Below are 20,076 nucleotides of genomic sequence, written 5' to 3'. Positions count from 1 at the left end.
AAAGTTTGTGACATTTCCTAGGGGGGGTGGTCTTTCTAGAAGCACTCTTCCAGGAAACCAGTGCTTTCCCACCTAGATGTTGAGGTTTCCGGAGAAAAAATAAATAACTTCTCCCTGTCGCAGCAAGGAGGGTCAGCCAGTCAGTAAAAAGCTAAAATAGAATTTGACCCACTAGATGTTATCAGCGCAAAGGAAGGGGAGGGGCGACTTTGAAGAAAGGGCATGGGGAGAGGAGGGAGTGCAGGCCAGCCATTTGGAGACCAAGAAGCAGATGGCAGGAATGAGGCAGGTGGCCAAGGGTATTTACTCATGCCCATGCGTGTTTCACCACTGGGCTCCGCTCTCCCGCGGAAAAAGCACAGCTGGGCCCTGCACACACTGCAGGGGACGCCTCCTGGGGGCACGGGAGAGGACTTCCAGTTAAGCCACTGAGCACTGTGGCCCCAGCCCTTGAAGTCAAGCCATTCTCACACGATTCCATCTAGTTCAGAGCTGCACCGGAAGGACCGTGGCCAGAGTAGAGTGGTTTTGCGTGGACCACAGTGCCCCCTGGTGGAAGTGTGCTGGAACAGCAACCCTCTGGGCAGGGCCCTGTGGGCAGCAGGCTGGGCAAGGGGGAAGGGGGAAGGGGGAAGGGGGGTGGGGGGTGGGGGGTGGGGTACAGCTCCAACGCGGTTGCAAAGAGATGTGGCTTCCTTTCCAGGCACAATGTTTCCATCTTCCCAAACACCAAATTACTCAGTTAAAATACGCTAGCTGCAACTATATATACACTATGCTTCCTTTTTAAGATTACCTCCTCCTTCCCCTCGTGTTCAGCTAAAGCGGACTTCCCATGGCATTTAAGGGGTTCCACCCTTCCCCTGGATGTAGATCACTCGGATGTCTCTCTTTCTCCATATTTTACCCGTATGCTCCTTAGATAGATATCCGTTCCCCTTGAGTCCCCAGCATGCCCCGCCTATTCCGATCCCAATAAACCCAGCTTGTCTGGTACCTTCTCTTCCCCGGCCCCCTTCTGACGAATCCTGCCAGGCCTGCGACAGAGGCAATGTCTCGCCGGGAAACCATCAAGCTTTCTTCGTGATTTTTATATTTGTCCGAAGCTTTGAATACGTTGCTGGTATTGCAAAGGGGCCCTGTCCAGTCGCTAGCGAGGTGGCCCGTGGCCAGAGGGTCCATGCTGATCTTTCGCCAGCACGGGGCTCTCTTCTAAACTCTAGGCAAATGGGTGCAGCCAGGCAATGGCTCAGCTCTTCCCCGAAAGTGAGAAGAACGAGTATACGCCTCCCCACGTAGGAGTGTTGGTTTCTGAATATACCTGAGATTCAGCATTCTTCCTGAATAGACTTAGCGCTAGTATTTTGAGAGAAGTAAAATTAGTACTCACTTTAAACCAAGAAATTTGATTTTATGTTTGTGATAGTTAAGAGATAAAAAAAAAAGATGCTATTTTCCTCCTAATAATTTTATTTCCATACCTGTAGATATTTTTAGAGACCTTTTCCATAGAAGAAGTGAGACAAAGGTGGAGTTTCTCAGAGGTGTGAAGGAATGGTTAATAATGCCTGCCAAATTCGGAAACATTTGGAGGTTTCACAAAAGAAACCTTGCAATGTTCTTTTGATAACTGTAAAATAAAGTAGGAAACAGACCTTTATAAATACATAGGATAGAAAAACAAGCCACTGTAGTCTAAATACAAGATACAAGATAATTTTTTTAAACTTCCAGTGTAAAACATACCTCGGAACAACAACAACAAAAAATGTACTGAATTAACCCAAACAATTCTCGTCTTAGATGTCAGAGCCCTGCGACTTCTGGCAGAGGGTCAGGGCGTGCAGGAAAATGTTAGCATCTGCGAGATGGGTTATAAGGTGTGTGAAAGGACCAATGGCCGCCTCAAATGTATTTTGCCCCGAAAAATGTTTGTCTTTTGGAGAATTTCTGGAAACTACATTAGATCATTCTAAAAAATAATTCCTGGGCGTTGCCCTGTTGACAGCCAGCATAAACACTGCACCCCCTGGATCAAAGAAACTACCCCATCAAAGAAAAACTAGGCAATACCAGGAATTCAATCTTCTCAGGCTATTAAATAAATGCCACCAAAAGAAGAGGGAAGCGTAGAATGTTTGGGAAGGAGGTGGCAAATTTGTTTTTAATGCTGAGAATTAGAAAGAATTTTTAAAAATAACAATCATAGTAGTGAACTAACTAGTATTTATTGTGCATTTTGGATGTCCCAGAACCATTGGCAAGGACCTTTACCTGTACTGTTTCATTTTAGTCTCACAAAAGTGCTCTATGGTAGGTACTACTTTTTTTTTATGTGTAATTTTTATTTCTTCTGAGAGAGAGAGAGAGAGAGAGAGCAAGCGGGAGAGGGGCAGAGAGAGAGAGGGAGAAAAAACCCCCAGCAGGCTCTGTGTGCTCACAGAGTCCTGATGCAGGGCTCGAACTCATGAACCATGAGAGCATGGCCTGAGCTGAAGTCAAGAGTCAGACACTTAACCAACTGAGCCACCCAGGTGCCCCTACGGTCGGTCCTACGATAGCCCCACTTGACAGTTGAGAAAACTGAAGCACGGAGAGGTCACTACCTTGTCTAAGACCACAGAGGTGGTCTCCACCACGGCCTGCACTCAGCTGGGCCACGTTACCTCCTTTCCGGGCCGTCGAGGGTGCTGGCACTTGTAAGCACTTGCTAAGAAGCACTCTTAAGGTGGTGTTAACTCATTTAATGCTCACAACACTAGCCAATGAAAGCTGCAAGGTTGTAATCCCATATTACAGATGGGGCACTAGGGCACAGAGAGGCCCAGTAAGCTGCCCAAGGCTACCCAGCTAGTTGAGGGCCACAGTGGAATTGAGACCCAGGCAATCTGAGCTCAGAAGCCCAAATCGTAATCACTTCCTAACTCGTGTAGAAAAAGAAATTGTGTTCAAAGAATTGCGTTTCGGAATTGCACCCCGTAGAAATAAGTCAGCGACTGAAAGCACAGGAAGAATGCTTTCTTCGTTCACATTCATTTCATACTCAGGAAGGACTGAAGAAAAACGTGGCAGGGAATGCCCACAAGATGACAAGGTTTTGCATTATCAGCTACTGGTAATGCCAGCACAAGTGACTTGGTGAAAGATTCGGGGCGGGGGGGAGGCGGTCATGAAGTCAAAGAAGCACCAGGCCATCGGTAAGAGAGAAGCAAAGCAGGACCTGAGCTTCTGTGCCGACCAGGGCCCCCAAATTAATTACTGAGTGGAATAGAAACAGTAAAATAATCAGGTGGTAATACCTAATTCCTCCCACCACAAAAGAAAAAAAAAAAGAAATTTACTCCAGGGCACTTGACTTCATCTTCCTTCGAGAGAAGAGTGTATCTGACCCTATGATTTACTACATGTGTCTGTCCCCCAACAGCTGCATCCATTACAGATGTGACCTTGAGAGAGGTGTTGGAAGAATGAACAGGAGTGCATTGTAGACAGTGAAAGCTGTATTTTTTTGATAAACGAATATTCATGAAGTCCTTACAAGTCATCTCGGCTCTTGGCTGAACTGGGAGCCAGCTGTTGGTGCCAGCGATCGGAGCCAGTGATTCTGGGTGGCGGTTGTGAGAACGGTTTCCTTCAACTTGAAGGAACTGGCCCCTCCTTCCCACCTCCTATCTTACAACAGAAAATGAAGACCATCCCCAGAAGTTGCTTTGCTACAGTTGTGCACTTGTGGGTGATGTATTACGCTATCGGCCGAACGCCAGTGGATCAATCAGGATAGAATGGGTTAGGCTACTGGAGCAATCACGTTCCCCCCTCCCAAATACACACACACGGACAGACACACACACACACACACACACACACACCCCTCAATGGCTTAGCACAGCAAAGGTCTATTTGTAGCTCATACTACATGTGCAGTATGGATTACAGGATGTGGTGACGGGGGTGTTCTTCTTAGTGTAACCATCCAGGGGCCCAGCCTGCTGGGTTGCTGGAGGATCCCTCCAGGGAAATGCTTCCGTGAGACTAGCAGAATGGGAACAGAATTGTGCACAAACTCTTAATGTCGCCTCCTGGGATTGGCATACAACCTCCACCCACATTTCATTGGCCAGCACAGGTCACGCGATGTGCCTACCTTTAAAAGAGATAAGCAACTTACCACGGGCCCAGAAAGGGAGAGGACTGGACTGTTTATTTAGGCCCGGCCCACATGACCACCAGGCCCAGGTCAGAATCAGCACCTCGTGACAACCAAAAAGGGTCCCCTTGAACTTTGAGACCTCAGACTAAAGGCCTGTGATAGGTTCAATGGGTTGGTGCCTACACGGAACAGACTGGTAGTCGCCAATGAAGAGAGAGAGAGAGAGAGAGACAAGGACAACAGGAACATACTGTGCAGCTCTAGGTCGAAGAACTTGCAACCGAATCCTGGGGGTGCCGGAAGTTTGTGGGCCCTGAGGTCTCAGAGGGAGTGGCCGAGGGGGACTTCAGGCTGAGGAGAAATTTGAATCTATTTTGCAAACAACCCTGTGACACTTAATAAAACATGATTCTTAATAATAATAGCAATGATAATAATAATAATAATAATAATAATAAAACGTGGTCCTTAATGAAAATAATCAGGTGAAAGGCAAAAACTCAGCCCTGGCAGAAGTCAGCATTTGGCTAACGAGGACTTAATGACTTTGGCGTCCATCTTTGACTCACTGAATTTCCCGCAGCCCTGGTGTTCTCTGTGCCAGAACGCTGGGGCAAAACGAACTTTCACTCCTGATAAAGTTTAACTAGCACTTTTTGTGAAATTAAACACCCGGCAGGCCCAGGAAGATGGGGAGAAAAATGAGAGCTCGTCACGAGAGGGACATACTCGTGACACCGTCCATCCCCGAAAGGAGGAAGTCGTCCGTCGGGCCTGGATTTCTGTCAACTGGGAACACGGTTGTCTCCGACGAGACTCTTGAGTTATGCACTATCCATGCCAATCTCTTTTGCTTTCTATCACTCCACGAGAAAGGATAAAACACACTTTTAGACCTCAAAACGAGGATTCAGTCTGACTGATGACAATGCCAAACAGGCTGACGGCTGAAAGGGTAAGGTGATTAGCTCGGGCTGTGGCTCAGGGCTCCCTGCTCTGCGGCCAGGAGCGAAGGTTTGCTTCTCTCCTCGCTCTAATCTCTCTCACCACTCCCGGGCTCCTCAGACCTGCACTATCAGCATCACCTCTGACCTTCTTCGAAATAGAGCCTCAGGCTCCGCCCGGACACCCTAAACCACAATCTGCATTTTAACAGTCCCCAGATGAGACGTCGGCGCTTTGAAGTGTGAGAAGCTTTGTTCTCCAGAGTTTTAAACCATTCCTGAAAGAAGCCTTTGCTACTTACTGTTCTCAGTGGAACAGAAGAAAGAGGAGGGGCCGACTTTCCCCAGCCTGCCTTCTTTCCCATCTTGTGGTCAAATGGTCAAATTAACCCCGAACACTCAGTTAAGGATTCTCCTGCCTCAGAGCCTTTAAAAACCCGCGAAAGGCAAATACCATGGGAGTTCACTTATATGCGGAGTCTTAAAAACAAAACAAGTGTATAAATAAGCAAACAAAAAGCAGAATCAGACCCATGAATACAGAGAACAAACGGATGGTTGCCAGAGGGAGACCGGGATGGGCAAAACCGGTGAAGGGGGGGGGGGGGGGGGGGTACAGGCTTCCACTTATGGAGTGAATAAGTCTCGAGGATAAAGGCACAGCGTAGGGAATATAGTTACTGATACTGTAATAACGTTACATGGTGACGGATGCTAGCTACGTTTGCAAGCACGGCATAATGTACACGGTTGTTCAATCGCTATGTTGTACAGCTGAAACCAATGTAATATTGTGCATCAACTGTACTCAAATTAAAAGTATAGTTGTATTTGCGTGAGTAGAACAGCATGAACAGAACTGCCCTTAACTGTAGACAACTTCACCTCAGTATGCCCCCGTAGAAACGAATAGTATAATTTTTCCCTTTAAATATTTGCCTCCATAAACAGCGTGCTTACTTCTCCCAGTAGGCACACACATCTGGCCATCTTATTTGGAACTTTATTCTCTCCCTCCACCAACATTTGCCAAGTACAAACAAGCATAAGTGACAGTTTACATAACACGTATTTCTATCTACAGGGATTCAATGGAATGTTGTCTTTTTTTTTTTTTATTGCATTGTTTGTTTTGCCTGAGACTAGCTGGGCAGTCTGGACTATGTCCTGCTTCACTGTTATACCCATCTGGTCTGGTCTCATATCCATGTCTGAATGCTGAGAGACAACACCGGGAAAGAAAGTTCAAGTGGCCCATTCTCCATTTTTAAAAAGTTATGAACTGCCACGCTTCACTTTAAAATATTAATGCTCGGTGCCAGCGCAGTTTAAACTGAAAATAAGGTTTTAGCATGCTAAGGAAAATGTTGGCATGCGGTGCGTGTCCGTTACATCTCCACCCGCTTTGGGACTTTAAATGAAGCAAGAAAATAGATGCTGTGCTCAAACTCAAGAAGCCTGCATTTAAAAAGGTGTTTTGCCTGTCTTTGCCATTTGCTTCCAAAAGCAAGACTCCATTTTCTGCCCTCAAGAGACGAAGTTGGTCCGGTCAATGCACATGTGTGTTTCAACATTATCGGTGGCGACCCAGAAACTGTGTTGCCTGGTGGATTTCCATGACATACTGTTCTCGAAAGCCTTTAAATAATCCCTAGTAAAACTGAGAGACTACTTGCAGGTGACAATAGGGCTGGAAGTGATATGACGTTTGTACGTGATGAGCCACTCATTTTTGTGAAATAAAGAATCTTGTGAAAAGAGGAATTATGACTCGTATTTACAACAACTTTTCGTAAACATCCCCAAATTCCAGGCACAAGACAAAAGGCATGACTCATATCACAGTAGGCATTACAGCCAGGGAAGTGGCCCTTGTGAAGATTGCTTCCCTAATGCCTGAGAATGGCTCTGAGGAGATCTGTAGGAAGCTGATAATAGGTACTTCGTCGAGCATCACCAGTCAAAATCTGCTTTTTGATCAAGAGCATTTCCTTAGCTAAAAATGTCCTGTTTCCAGACCTTAATGTGATTTTTTTTTTTAGTGGATTACCATTGAAAAGCCTGAAAACTGGAAAAAAACCCCAATATGAATGATTATCATTCTTCCACTTGTGCTGTCACTGGAATCCCGGCGATGAGACGATCCCGATGGAGTTCTCCTGTATGCTGTGGTTTTCAGGGGGCTGGAGGGTGCTCTCCCTCTAAATCTCTCCTCAAGGGCTTGTCAGCTGGCTAAGACCTCACCTGCCAGAGGCGTTCCTGTGAATAAAGGCGACAGGTGCACACAGCACTTGGCCTCAGAAGTCACGTTCAGAGGGACTACTCGGTGGGGGGGACGAGGAATGTGCATTTTTACAAGTGTTCCAGATGGTTCTGGGGAGGTGATCCTCCTGTAAGTTTAGAGAAACGCTGGATAAAACCTAGATAATTCTTCATCTTAAAAAAAAAATGTGTATCAAACCCCAGAATATAAGTGGTGATGAGAATGGGGAGAAACCGGAACCCTTGTTCACTGTGGGTGAAAATGTAAAATAGAACAATGGCTATGGAAAGTGGGAGGGTGGTTCCTCAAAAAGTTGAACGCAAAATTACCGTATGATCCAGCAATCCCACTTCTGGGTATAGACCCAAAGAATCGAAAGCAGGGTCTCAAAGAGATATTTGTATGCTCACGTTCATAGTGTTATTTGCAATAGCCAAGAGGTGGAATCAACCCAACTGTCCACTGACGGGATGAACGGATAAACAAAAGATCACACACACACACAGACACACCGAAATTTTATTCAGCTTTAAAAAGTTTGGAAATTCTGATTCGTGTGACAACGTAGGGCATCGTGCTAAATGAAATAAGCCGGACACAAAAGGATAAATATTATAAGATGCTACTTTTATATAGGTACCTAGAGGAGTCACAATCAGAGACAGGAAGTAGAATGGTGGTTGCCAGGAGCTAGAGGGGAGGGGGAAATCGGGAATCACTGTTTCCAGTTCTGCAGAATGGATGGTGGTGATGATCGCACCACAATGTGGGTGTAGTCATTACCACAACTGCACACTTACAAATGCTAAAGATGATAAGCTTAATGGTGTGTGTATTTTACCACAATTAAGTATTATAATTAAAAGTATTCCAAGCCCCTGAGAGAGAAAGAACATTATGCAAATAATAAATTACTGGCTCCGTGAGTTTGTATTTCGGGTGGGTCAAAACGCACTTAAGGACTCCAGGATTTAGAAAGCACCAAGAAATTAGTACATGGCACAGCCAGGATCTGAATCCAGAGTCCCCTGGCCCCGAAACCCCCACGCCCATCCCCTCCGCCCCCTCTGGCTCATTTCTGTTTAGATGTAGGGGAGGATGAGAGTCATCTTTGGGGCCCATGCCTGAGGCCTATGTTCGGATCACTGAAACACAGGGCAGAGGTTGCAAAAGTGGGAGATTGGGAGGCGAATATTACGGAGAAGAGGATTTGTTGGAAATGTTGGCCTGGCACTGGAGAGCGTGGGTTTGGGAACTGTTGTTGGGCTAATTAAAAGTAGAAACAGAGGGGCGCCTGGGTGGCGCAGTCGGTTGAGCGTCCGACTTCAGCCAGGTCACGATCTCGTGGTCCGCGAGTTCGAGCCCCGAGTCGGGCTCTGGGCTGATGGCTCAGAGCCTGGAGCCTGTTTCCGATTCTGTGTGTGTGTGTCTCTCTCTCTCTCTGCCCCTCCCCCATTCATGCTCTGTCTCTCTCTGTCCCAAAAATAAATAAACGTTGAAAAAAAAAAAATTAAAAAAAAAAAAAAAGTAGAAACAGAAAGTACGAACTCAGCAGAGATGAGGGGGGAGAAAAGCAGCAATGGGGAGAGAGAAGCCAAGAGTCAGAGCCAGAACCTGCAGAAATGACAGCACTGTGTTTAGGAAGCAGACCAGGAAGCAGGGTCCAGTGATGGGGAGAGAAAAGAGGTAGGGGGAGCCTCACGGCCAGATTCTTCCACAGCAAACCACAACTCCAGGGGCTAGTTGTGCAAACTGGTATTTGTGTACAGATATCACAGGCTCCACGTGTATGGAATCTTCACGACGGCTATGCGAGGTCACGTAGAGAAGTGCTGTTATTTTAATGTTATTTATTTATTTATTTATGAAATGGTTATTTTTGAGAGATAGTGAGAGAGACTGAGTGTGAGCAGGGGAGGGGCAGAGAAAGAGGGAGACCCAGAATCCGAAGCAGGCTCCAGGCTCCGACCTGTCGGCACAGAGCCTGACGCAGGGCTCGAACTCACGGACCTCGAGATCATGACCTGAGCCGAAGTCGGACGCTCAACCGACCAAGCCGCCCAGGCGCACCTGTTCTTTTCATTGTATAGACAAGCAAAGTGAACCACAACAATATTGGCCAGTTTCTCAAGGTCATAGGCCAACACCCAAGGCCAAATCTTCTAAGTTCAGAAGCCCTTTTCTTTGCATTATGAAGAGGCCGGGGCACAACAGCCAGGTGCTGGTAATAATGGGATGTGTCACTGGCAGGAACAAAAATGTTGATAAGGAAAACAAACTGGGTGCGCCTGGATGGCTCAGTCGGTTAAGCATCCGACTTCGGCTCAGGTCATGATCTCCCGGTCCGTGAGTTCGAGCCCCGCGTCGGGCTCTGTGCTGACGGCTCAGAGCCTGGAGCCTGCCTCGGATTCTGTGTCTCCCTCTGTCTCTGACCCTCCCCCATTCATGCTCGGTCTCTCTCTGTCTCTCAAAAATAAATAAACGTTAAAAAAAAAATTTTTTTTAAAAGAAAACAAACTGTAAGTCAATCTGCTTTTCACATCAACACACACCAACAATTCGCATTATGCACCTCTGCAAAAAATCTTTTTGTACGATAGGCTATAAACAGCTGCCACCGGTGTTGGTGACTTTTACTAACTCAGGTGAGCTGCACATGAGCACACTTGAATTACTTATCCTTCCACAATCACTGTATTCTCTATGGAAGTTAATTTGGAGGATCCCCAGTTATTCCGACTTACACGGACTCATCAACACGCAGCCATTCTGACGATAAACTGGTAACAGCACGGCCTCGCTCAAGTTCGCTTTGGGCCAGTTTTTGTCTCCAGCCCTGTAACACGGCATGCGGCTGTGTTTCAACAGCAGACTCAAAATAAACGACGACAGGACAATGACTGTGAAGACGAAAAGCCAGAACTCGCGTCCCTTCAATTTCATTATTTTATATGACCACGCGGAAGTTTTCTTTGTGCTTAAAACGTGGAAGAGTGAAAAAGTGCAGAAGCAGTATTTTTGTCTGATACATGCACATTTTAGTTCAGAACCCAAAGAGTTTACTACAGTTGGGTATCTTTGAAATTAAAATATATTATTTTTAATAGAGAGAAGAACGATTGCTACTTATTACTGACCAGTAGAGGAAGTAATTTTGTCCGGTAGAGAACACCAATGTTGGTGTCAAATGCTCCAAACCAACGCACTGCCCAAGCTAGACCGCAGCACCACCCTCCCACCCTCCCCATGCCTCCATGCCCAGGCCCCGAGGTGGGGGATGGTGGGGATGCCTGGCTGCACTGAAAGGTGGGGGCCGCGGTCAGGCTCCGCTCTTTTCCCCTCTGCTCCTCTATTCAGTCTGCAGAGACCCCCAGCAAGGAGGCCCTCTAGCTGCCGGGGCTCCCAGGCATCTGCCCCTGATACGTCACCAGCCGCCTTTTACCAGAAGGACAGAGTGCAGAAGGCTTTGGGGAGTGAAAAATAGCTGCTTCTCTCAAACAGCCCAGAGATCCATACTCTGGGATGGTTAAAAATAACCCCAACGTCCAGGGGGAGACGTGGATCTCAGAGAAGCATTTGTCCCAGGGAGCACACACAGACAGCAGTGCATTTCCTCAGATGTAGCTTAAAATAGTAATGGAACAAGCCAGCAGTTTTAAATTCATCACTGAAAATTTTCCATATGCGGGCCGCCTGGGTGGCTCAGTCAGTTAAGCATCCGACTTCAGCTCAGGTCATGATCTCGCAGTCCATGAGTTCGAGCCCTGCATCGGGCTCGTGCCCACAGCTCAGAGCCTGAAGCCTGCTTCGGATTCTGTGTCTCCTCCTCTCTCTGCCCCTCCCCCACTCACGCTCTGTCTCTCTCTCTCTTTCTTAAAAAATGAATAAATATTAAAAAAAAATTCTCATATGCTGTCACAAACACCTTTTTTGGTCTTAGACAAAATTGACACTTATGTTCCCATACAATACTTTGCTTAAGTTTTATAATTACCTATAACACACACACACACACACACACACACACACAGAATGCACACACGCAAATACCTTATATATACCCACTGATGTACATATATACATCCACATACACAATATTAATACTACATTGTTCAGATGTGTATAAACACATATTTAATAACTATATATTTATATGTGCATATTAATCTGGTCTCATGTATAGCTACATACGTGTCTATTTATATCTATAAAATCAAGCAGATGATGGTTGGGAATAGTCTTTGGAAGAAAATCCTATATGTAAACGCAATGTATTTTTATTACACATCATTGGGTGAATATGCAGAAATGCAGAAAAGGATCCAGTTTCTCCTAGAAGTTAAAAAAAGGTTTTTTAAAAAGTTCATTTTTAAATGGTTCATTTAAATGGTTCATTTTTAAAAGGTTCATTTTCAAAAAAAATTAGAAGAAAATAATTCCTAGTAACAGAGGACATACAGACGAATATAAGTCATGAAAAAGAATGTATTTTGACATTATCATCAACTGAGTATTAAACGGTCAAAGGTCTGGGGTAAGTATAGACCAAGTAAAGATGCAAACACTGCCTAGTGATCACCGAGGGAATGTTCTAGGAGTGCACGTGGATCAGAAGTTTCTAGATAAGTTCCACATCCCCAAGGACGGTTCTGAACCTGGTAATCCCTGACCAGTCAGCCAGTCTTGGGTTTGCAGGACAAATCTAGTTCGGACTTTGAATCCCAAAACAGGATTGGAGTTGCTTTAGGGGATCCTAGAGAGAGGGCAATTTAGTCTCTGTAGAATCTCTTTAGGTTTTTAAACTGATTTCATGCCCCCCAGTGGGCCTCTAGAACCTCCCCCATGCCCCAAAGCTTTGAACCTTGATCAAAGCCAGAGAAAACGGTAGTCGGTTCAGGCAGCCTGGTCTTGCCTAGTGAAAGTTCCAGAGTGTTGGCTTCAGAGCTATCTCACAATTCATGTCAAGCCTCCCTGTGGTCTTTCATTGGACTTAGTACCAACCGCGGCAGGATGCTCAATTCCTTCATGACATCTTATTGCAGCTAATAGTCCCAGAGGGGGTAGGGAAAAGGCACACTGCTCTGCCAGCTCTCCACTGTGAGGCGACAGAAGCCAGGAGATGGATCTGACAGTGGAATTCTGCTGCTTTCTCCCTAACTCTGGAAAGGTTTTCTTCCAAATCTTTGAGAGTTTCCTGTGCCTGTTAGAGAGGTTACGTATTTGGCTCAATGTGACTTTTTTCTTAGGCACATATACAGGACTCCTAGAGGAAACGGTACAGACATAAATATACTAACTTCTTGTTGAGGCTATAGGTTCTGTGAACAATAACAGCTGCCAGTATGAACAGCACAACTGAGACAAGTTACCCTTCTTGTATTAATATTACAAACATAATCATTATGTTTACTCCATATCTGCTTCCAAGGCGTTCAAAAGACTTTTCAGATGATTTGTAAGAGGTTCTCAACCCGCTGGCTGTACCAAGATTGTTTTGGGGGAACTTGGTCCAAGGCAGCTGGAGATTTAGTCTCCTTTCTACATCTTCCTCCAAAGTCACCGTCTTGCAAAACCAGGACCAATAAGCGGAAATCTTTAACTGGTGCCTGTCAGAGGCCACGTTGCCTTTAATGACCAGACAAAGAGAGATAAAGAGATTCCCACTGCTGGGGTTGCCCTTGGTAGCTGGGCCTACATTTTGCTTTGGTTTCCAGAAGCAAGGCCTCCATCATCTGGTCCTCCCTAATGTGACTGATGGTCTCCTTTCTGGATATATCTCCCACGATAATGACAAGTTTTAGTCTGAATATAACTCATCTCTCCATCTGCCTTGTCATGGCTTTAGAGCCAGATTTTCTTCCCCTTTACTTCTTTCCTATTCCCCATGGTAGAGTGCTCTGCTGAGAACAGATGCTCAATAAAGAGTAAATTCTCAAATTCCCCCCACTGTAATTTTTCATTTCTGTGATTTTGATGACCTGAAATCCTTTCTTGGTTTGTACAAGAAGGGTAGGCAGAAAGAAAGTGAAACTGTTTCAGGTCTCTTGGAGCTGGGGCAAAGAGCTAAGTTGGGCCTAAGAACAGCAAAATCAGGCACATGATGTGTAACTTTCACTTTTATTTGAGCCCCTGCACCCTTTGACTATTTAAGGAGGAGCTGTCAGGTGACAAATGAATTAGTACAGGCAAGTCCTATAAAAGGAACCTTAGAGACCACCTAGTCATGCCATTTACCTCCACTGAATATCCTCCAGTGGTAGTCACGGTTAATTGTAGAAATCTATGCATTTTGAGGAAGCTTTACTTAAAGACTACATGTTAGGCCACAAAATAGGTCTCAATCAATTCAAGATTAAAATCATACCAAGCATCTTTTCTGACCACAATGGCTAAAACTAGAAATTAATTATAAGAAGAAAACTGAAAAAAACACAAACATGCAGGGACAAACAACATGCTACTAAACAATCAACGAGTAAATGAAGAAATCAAAGAGGAAATCAAAATATAATTCGAGACAAATGAAAATGGAAACACAACTTTCCAAAATCTATGGGACACGACAAAGGCAGTTCTAAGAAGAAAGTTCAAAGTGGCACAGGCCTACCTCAAAAAAAACAAGAAAAATCCAAATAAACAATTTAACCTTGCACCTAAAGGAACTACAAAAAGAACAAATAAAACCTAAAGTTAGTAGAAGGAAGGAAATAATAAAGATAAGAGCGGAAGTAAATGAAATAGAAACCAAAAACAAAACAAAAAAAACAACAATAGAAAAGATCAATGAATCTAAAAGCTGACTTTTTAAAAAGATAACCAAAATTGATAAACCTCTTGCCAGACTCATAAAGAGAGAGAGAGAAAGAGAGAGAGAGAAAGAGAGAGAGCCCAAATAAATAAGATCAGAAATGAAAGGAAGAAGTTACCCACAGAAATACAAAGAATCTTAAGAGACTATGAATATTATGAATAATGTATGCTAAAAAATTAGAAAACATAGAAGAAAGGGATAACTTCCTAAAAAATACCTTCTAACACTGAATCACAAAGAAACAGAACATCTGAATAGATTGATTATATGTAACAAAATTGAACCTATTTTAATTTTTAAACTCTCCAAAAAGAAAAGTCCAGGACCAGAGAGCATCACAGGCAAGTTCTACCAAGTTTTTAAGAAGAGCTAACACCTATCTTTCTCAAGTTATTGCAAAAAATTGAAGAGGGAGGAACACTTTGAAACTCATTTTACAAGGCCAGCATTACCCTGATACTGAACCCAGACAGACACCGCACAGAAGAAAATTCTAGGCCAATATCCTTAATGAACACAGATGCAAAAATCCTCAACAAAATATTAGTGAAACAAATTCAACAATATATTAAAAGTATCATACACTATGATCTAGTGGGATCTATTCCTGGGAAGCAAGAATCTTGGTTCAACATCTGCAAATCAATCAACATGATATACCACATTAACAAAATAAAGACTAAAAATAATATGATCACTTCAATACATGCAGAAAAAGCATTTGACAAAATTTAACATCCATTTATGATAAAAACTCTCATCAAGGTAAATATAGAAGCAACATACCTCAACATAAGAAAGGCCAGGTGTGACAAACCCACAGCTAACATCATACTCAACAGTGAAAAGCTGAAGTCTTTCCCTCTAAAATCAGTAACAACACAAGGACGTCCACTCTCAGCACTTTCATTTAACATAGTATTGAAAGTCCTAGCCACAGCAATTAGGCAAGAAAAGGAAATACAAGTCATTGGAAAAGAAAAATTGGAAATTGGAAAAGAAAAAGTAAAATTGTCATGGCATAATATTATATATAGAAAACCATAAGGACTTCACTTCAAAATTGTTAGAACTAATAAATAAATTCAATAATATCACAAGATACAAAATTAATACACAGAAAGAGTAATTTTTCTATATGCTTATAATGAGCTATCAGAAAGAAAAATCAAGGCTATAATCCCATTTACAATTGCATCAAAAAGAATAAAACACCTAGGAATAAAGTTAATCAAGATGAAAGACCTGTACTCTAAAAACCATGAGACATTGATTAAAGAAATAGAAGATGACACAAATGAATGGAAAGACATTCCATGTTCATAGACTGGACGAATTAATATTATTAGAATGTCCATACTACCCAAAGAAATATACAGATTCAATGCAATCCCAATCAAAATTCCACTGGCATTTTTCATAGAACTAGAACAAAGAGTCCTAAAGTTTATGTAGAAACACAAAAAATCCCAAAAAACCAAAGTAATCTTGGGAAAGAAAAACAAAGCTGGAGGTATCATGCTCCCTGATTTAAAACTATACTTCAGAGTTATAGTCATCAAAACAGTATGGTACTGGCATGAAAATATACATATAGATCAATGGAACAGAATAGAGAGCCCTGACATAAACCCACATATATATGTCAGTTAATCTATAACAAGCTGCAAGAATATACAATGGGGAAAAGACGGCCCCTTCAATAAATGATGTTGGGAAAATAGGACAGCTACATGCAAAAGAACGAACCTGGACCAATATCTTACACAATATACAAAAATAAATTCAATGTGGATTAAAGACTCGATGTAAAACCTGAAACCATAAAACTCCTAGAAGAAAACATAGGCAGTAAGCTCTTTGACATCAGTCTTAGCCATATTTTGAGGGGTCAGTCTCCTCAGGCAAGGGCAACAAAAGCTAAAATAAACAAATAACATTACATCAAACTACAAAGTTTTGCACAGCAGAGGAAACCATCAACAAAGTGAAAAGGCACACTACTAAATGGAAGAAGATATTTGCAAATTATACATCCAACAAGGGGCTCATGTTTAGAATATATTTTAAAACTTACACAACTCTTATCAAAATGAGCACTAAATAATCTACAGATTATTGCTGAATCACTAGATTCTACACCTGAAGCTAATATAACACTGTATGTTAACTATACTGGAATTAAAATTTAAAACTTAATAAAAAAAAAAAAACTAAGATGAGAAATCCATGGCCAATTATTGTGACATTTCTCCTCAGCCAAGTAACCGAGTAATAACAGAATGATGAACACCTACGGGGAAAGATGTCTCATAATTAACAAGCCACTCTGCCATATTAAAATAACAAAAGTAAGGCAAACATATTTGGGATTTTCAAAATTGCCATAAAATAAACAGAAATAATTCTGACCAAAAAAAAAAAAAAAAAGGATACAACTTAATATCAAAAAAGCAAACAACCTGATTATTAGATGGGCAGCAGATACGAATAGACATGTTTTGCAAAGAAGATACAGATGGCCAACAGGCACATGGAAAGATGCTCAACGTTACTAATAGTCAAGGAAATGCACATGGAAACCACAATGAGGTGTCACACCTGTCAGATTAGCTAGAATCAAAAAGACAAAAAAATAACAAATATTGGTGAGCATGAGGAGAAAAGGGAACTCTTATGCACAGTTGGTGGGAAAATAAACTGGTGCAGCCGCTGTGGAAAACAGTATGGAGGTTCCTCAAAAAATTAAAAATAGACTACCAGCAATTCCACTCCTGGGTATTTATCCAAAGAAAACATAAACATCAGTTTGAAGAGATCTATACACACCTGAGTTCACTTAAGATTTATGGCCAAGATTTGGAAGCAACCTAAGTGTCTGTCAACAGATGAATGGATAGGGGCACCTGGGTGGCTCAGTCAGTTATGCATCTGACTCTTGATTTCTGCTCAGGTCATGATCTCACAGTTTATGGGATAGAGACCCACGTCAGGCCCTGTGTTGACAGCATGGAGACTGCTTAGGATTCTTTCTCCTTCTCTCTCTGCCTCACCCCCACTTTCTTTCTTTCTTCCTTTCTTTTTTTCTTTCTTTCTTCCTTTCTTTCTATCTCTCTCTCTCCTTCTTTCTCTCTTTGTCTCCTTCTTTCTCAAAATAAATAAACTTTAAAAAATAGATGAATGAGGGGTGCCTGGGGGCTCAGTTGGTTGAGTGTCCAACTTTGGCTCAGGTCATGATCTCACGGCTGGTGAGTTCAAGTCCCGCATCGGGCTCTGGGCTGACAGCTCAGAGCCTGGAGCCTGCTTCAGATTCTGTGTCTCCCTCTCTCTCTGACCCTCCCCCATTCATGCTCTGTCTCTTCTCTGTCTCAAAAATAAACATTTAAAAAAAATTTTTTTTAAATCTTGACAAAACTGGAAGAGGACTTCAACTCTCTCCATTTTGACCTCCATCTGTACCTTCTTTATTTTTTTTAAAGTTTATTTATTTATTTATTTTGAGAGAGACAGAGACAGAGTGAGCGGGGTAGGGGCAGAGAGAGACTCCCAAGCAGGATCCATGCTGCCAGCCCAGAGCCCAACGTGCGGCTCGAATACACAAAATCGTGAGATGGTGACCTGAGCCAAAACCAAGAGTTGGATGTTTCACTGACTGAGCCACCCAGGCAACCCTGTACTTTGTAATTGATTAAGTTCTTTCCAGCTTCTCTCTTAACTCAGGCAATAGACCCTGGGAGCAAAGCATCCACGATGGGAACTGAAAATGCCCCCTCGAGCAATATGACTGCCCCCAGGTGGCTGACCCCAGGACAAGGACTAACCTGCCCTTCACTGCCCACCTACGTGTACCCACTGTCCCACATTCTCCTTATATAAACCTGGAAGGATTTTCAGCACTTTAGAGACGTCTTCGAGACGTCAATGCACTGTCTTCCTGGTGTTGGCCTCACTGAAATAAATTCCTTTCTTGTTTCACCACCACTCATCTCTCTGCTTTTGGATTTTGTCAGCGGTGAGTGGCTGAACCTGGTCTGTTTGGGCCCCCCCAGAGCCAGGTGCTCTTCACCCCTGCACGCTGTTTGTAAGACAACAACAACTCGAACAGAAGCTCTAGGAGAGCCGGGCCCTTGTCTGTCCATCCTCCACACTGCTGCGTCCCTAAGTCCTGGCACAGTGTTTGTGCCCACTATATAGTAGGAGCTCAATAAATACTGGGGAGAAAAAAAGAAAATAAAAAGGTAGATAGAGAAAGAGACGCCAGGGATGGGCAATTAGAAAAAAGGCCATGTGAGGACACAGCAAGAAGACATCCATCCGTAAGCCATAAAAACGGGTCTCAGAAGAAACCAGCGACCCCACTGGCACCCTGATCTTGGACTTCCAGCCTCCAGATAAGAAAAGAAATGTCCGTTGCTTAAGCCCCCCAGTTTGTGGTATTCTGTTAGGGCCGCCTAGACCCACTAGGCCAGTGTTGGGACTTGAGTTGTCCCCTAGGAAGGAACATCCTGTTGGGTGAGGCAGCTCCCTTCACTTGAGGCACTGATTTCCCAGGCAGGGTCTGAGCAGGCAGCCCAGCGGCCAGGGCTGGGTCCTGCAGGGTCTGAGCTGTACCCCACGGCATCCTCCACAGCAAAGCCCCGTGACAGTGCAATGACCCACGAGGACTGGGATGGCTATAAGGGAAATAGAGCAAGGAGGAGGACAGTATTAAATCAACTTGGTGACTTGCCATCAAATACAGGCTTTAAAATCTTAAGTAAATCTGGATTGATAGAGCAGCGTGTCAGAATCTGAATCTTAAAGATCATCGTGTCGAACCCCTTATCTAAACGATAGGGGTCAAGAGGCTCAGAGAAGTCGAGATTCTCTCAAGATCTAGAGGCAACGTGAAAACCAAGGTGGACCCAAGATCCCGGCTTCCTGATGTTTTCTAAGATATCCTGTCTAGCTAAAATTGGTTTTATAGTCACTACACCTACGTGGCTCTAAATATAATTTAAAGCTTCCAGCTTGAAAACAAAGCCAAACGTAAACCATACTGTGTGTAAACTTGGCAGGGTCACGGCTATGACTGTGTCCCAGTGAGGAAGCCTCCCAAGACCTCAGGACTCACGGCACAGTATGATCTGACCGACCCAAAACAGCAGAAAACATGGGGGTGAACCATTTTTTTGCTTCCAGGTGGGAAGAGGATAGAACACATCTCTCCCCCTTTATTTCCTCCCCTCCCTCCTCCTCTCACTCCCCCCTCCTCCCCTCCTCCTTCCCTTTGTTCTCCCTCTCAATTCCATCACGTTATCTGCACATCTTGAGTCATAGAATCTCATTGTTTAATCTAAGGGACCAGAGTTTTAGTCCAGAGATGATAAATGTCAAGAGTTGAATGGCTATCAGCCCTCCATAATAAATGTTACTCTTCTTTTGTGCTGTTGTATTTGTGCCACATCTCCTTTCCAAGTCAATTTTTTTCCTCCTCTACAGCTTTTCCCAGAACAACTAAGAAATCCTTATTGAGGCAGTGCATCCCAAATCCTACTATTAAAGGCTTTGGGCTTCTTTTAGACGTCCTGACAGAATTTTCTCCAGAATGCCGTTAAGGTGTCCAGAGTGGACTCAGTAGCCTGAAAGCAACAGAAACTCCTGACCCAAGTGACTGAAACAGTAATGAATGAATCTTCTCACACAAAACTAATGACAGAGGGGGAGTAACTCTCTCAATGAAATGGGTATGTTGCTAGATGAGATTCGAAGAACAATGCTGGGAAAAAATGAAAGAACTGATAAGTTGGGGGCAAATGCTTGGGCCAACGTTGAGGCAAAGCCTGAATCCAGAGAAGGAATGCTCAGCCACTTTGCTCCAGGGCATAAGAACTTGGGTTCTGAGGCCTTCCCGAGGGAGAGGGAGAAA

At 43.7% G+C, this 20,076-nt stretch overlaps 1 protein-coding gene across 1 annotated transcript in view; it reads right to left on the bottom strand.

The window, feature by feature from the left end:
* Window positions 1-20,076, bottom strand: part of MTUS2 (microtubule associated scaffold protein 2) — a 637,113-nt gene that overhangs the window by 616,212 nt on the left and 825 nt on the right. The window lies entirely within an intron of this gene.

The sequence above is a fragment of the Prionailurus viverrinus genome, chromosome A1, assembly GCF_022837055.1.
Source record: "Prionailurus viverrinus isolate Anna chromosome A1, UM_Priviv_1.0, whole genome shotgun sequence".
Lineage (NCBI taxonomy): Eukaryota > Metazoa > Chordata > Mammalia > Carnivora > Felidae > Prionailurus > Prionailurus viverrinus.
The sequence above is the reverse complement of the archived record's forward strand: the minus strand, read 5'-3'. Positions and strand labels throughout refer to the sequence as shown.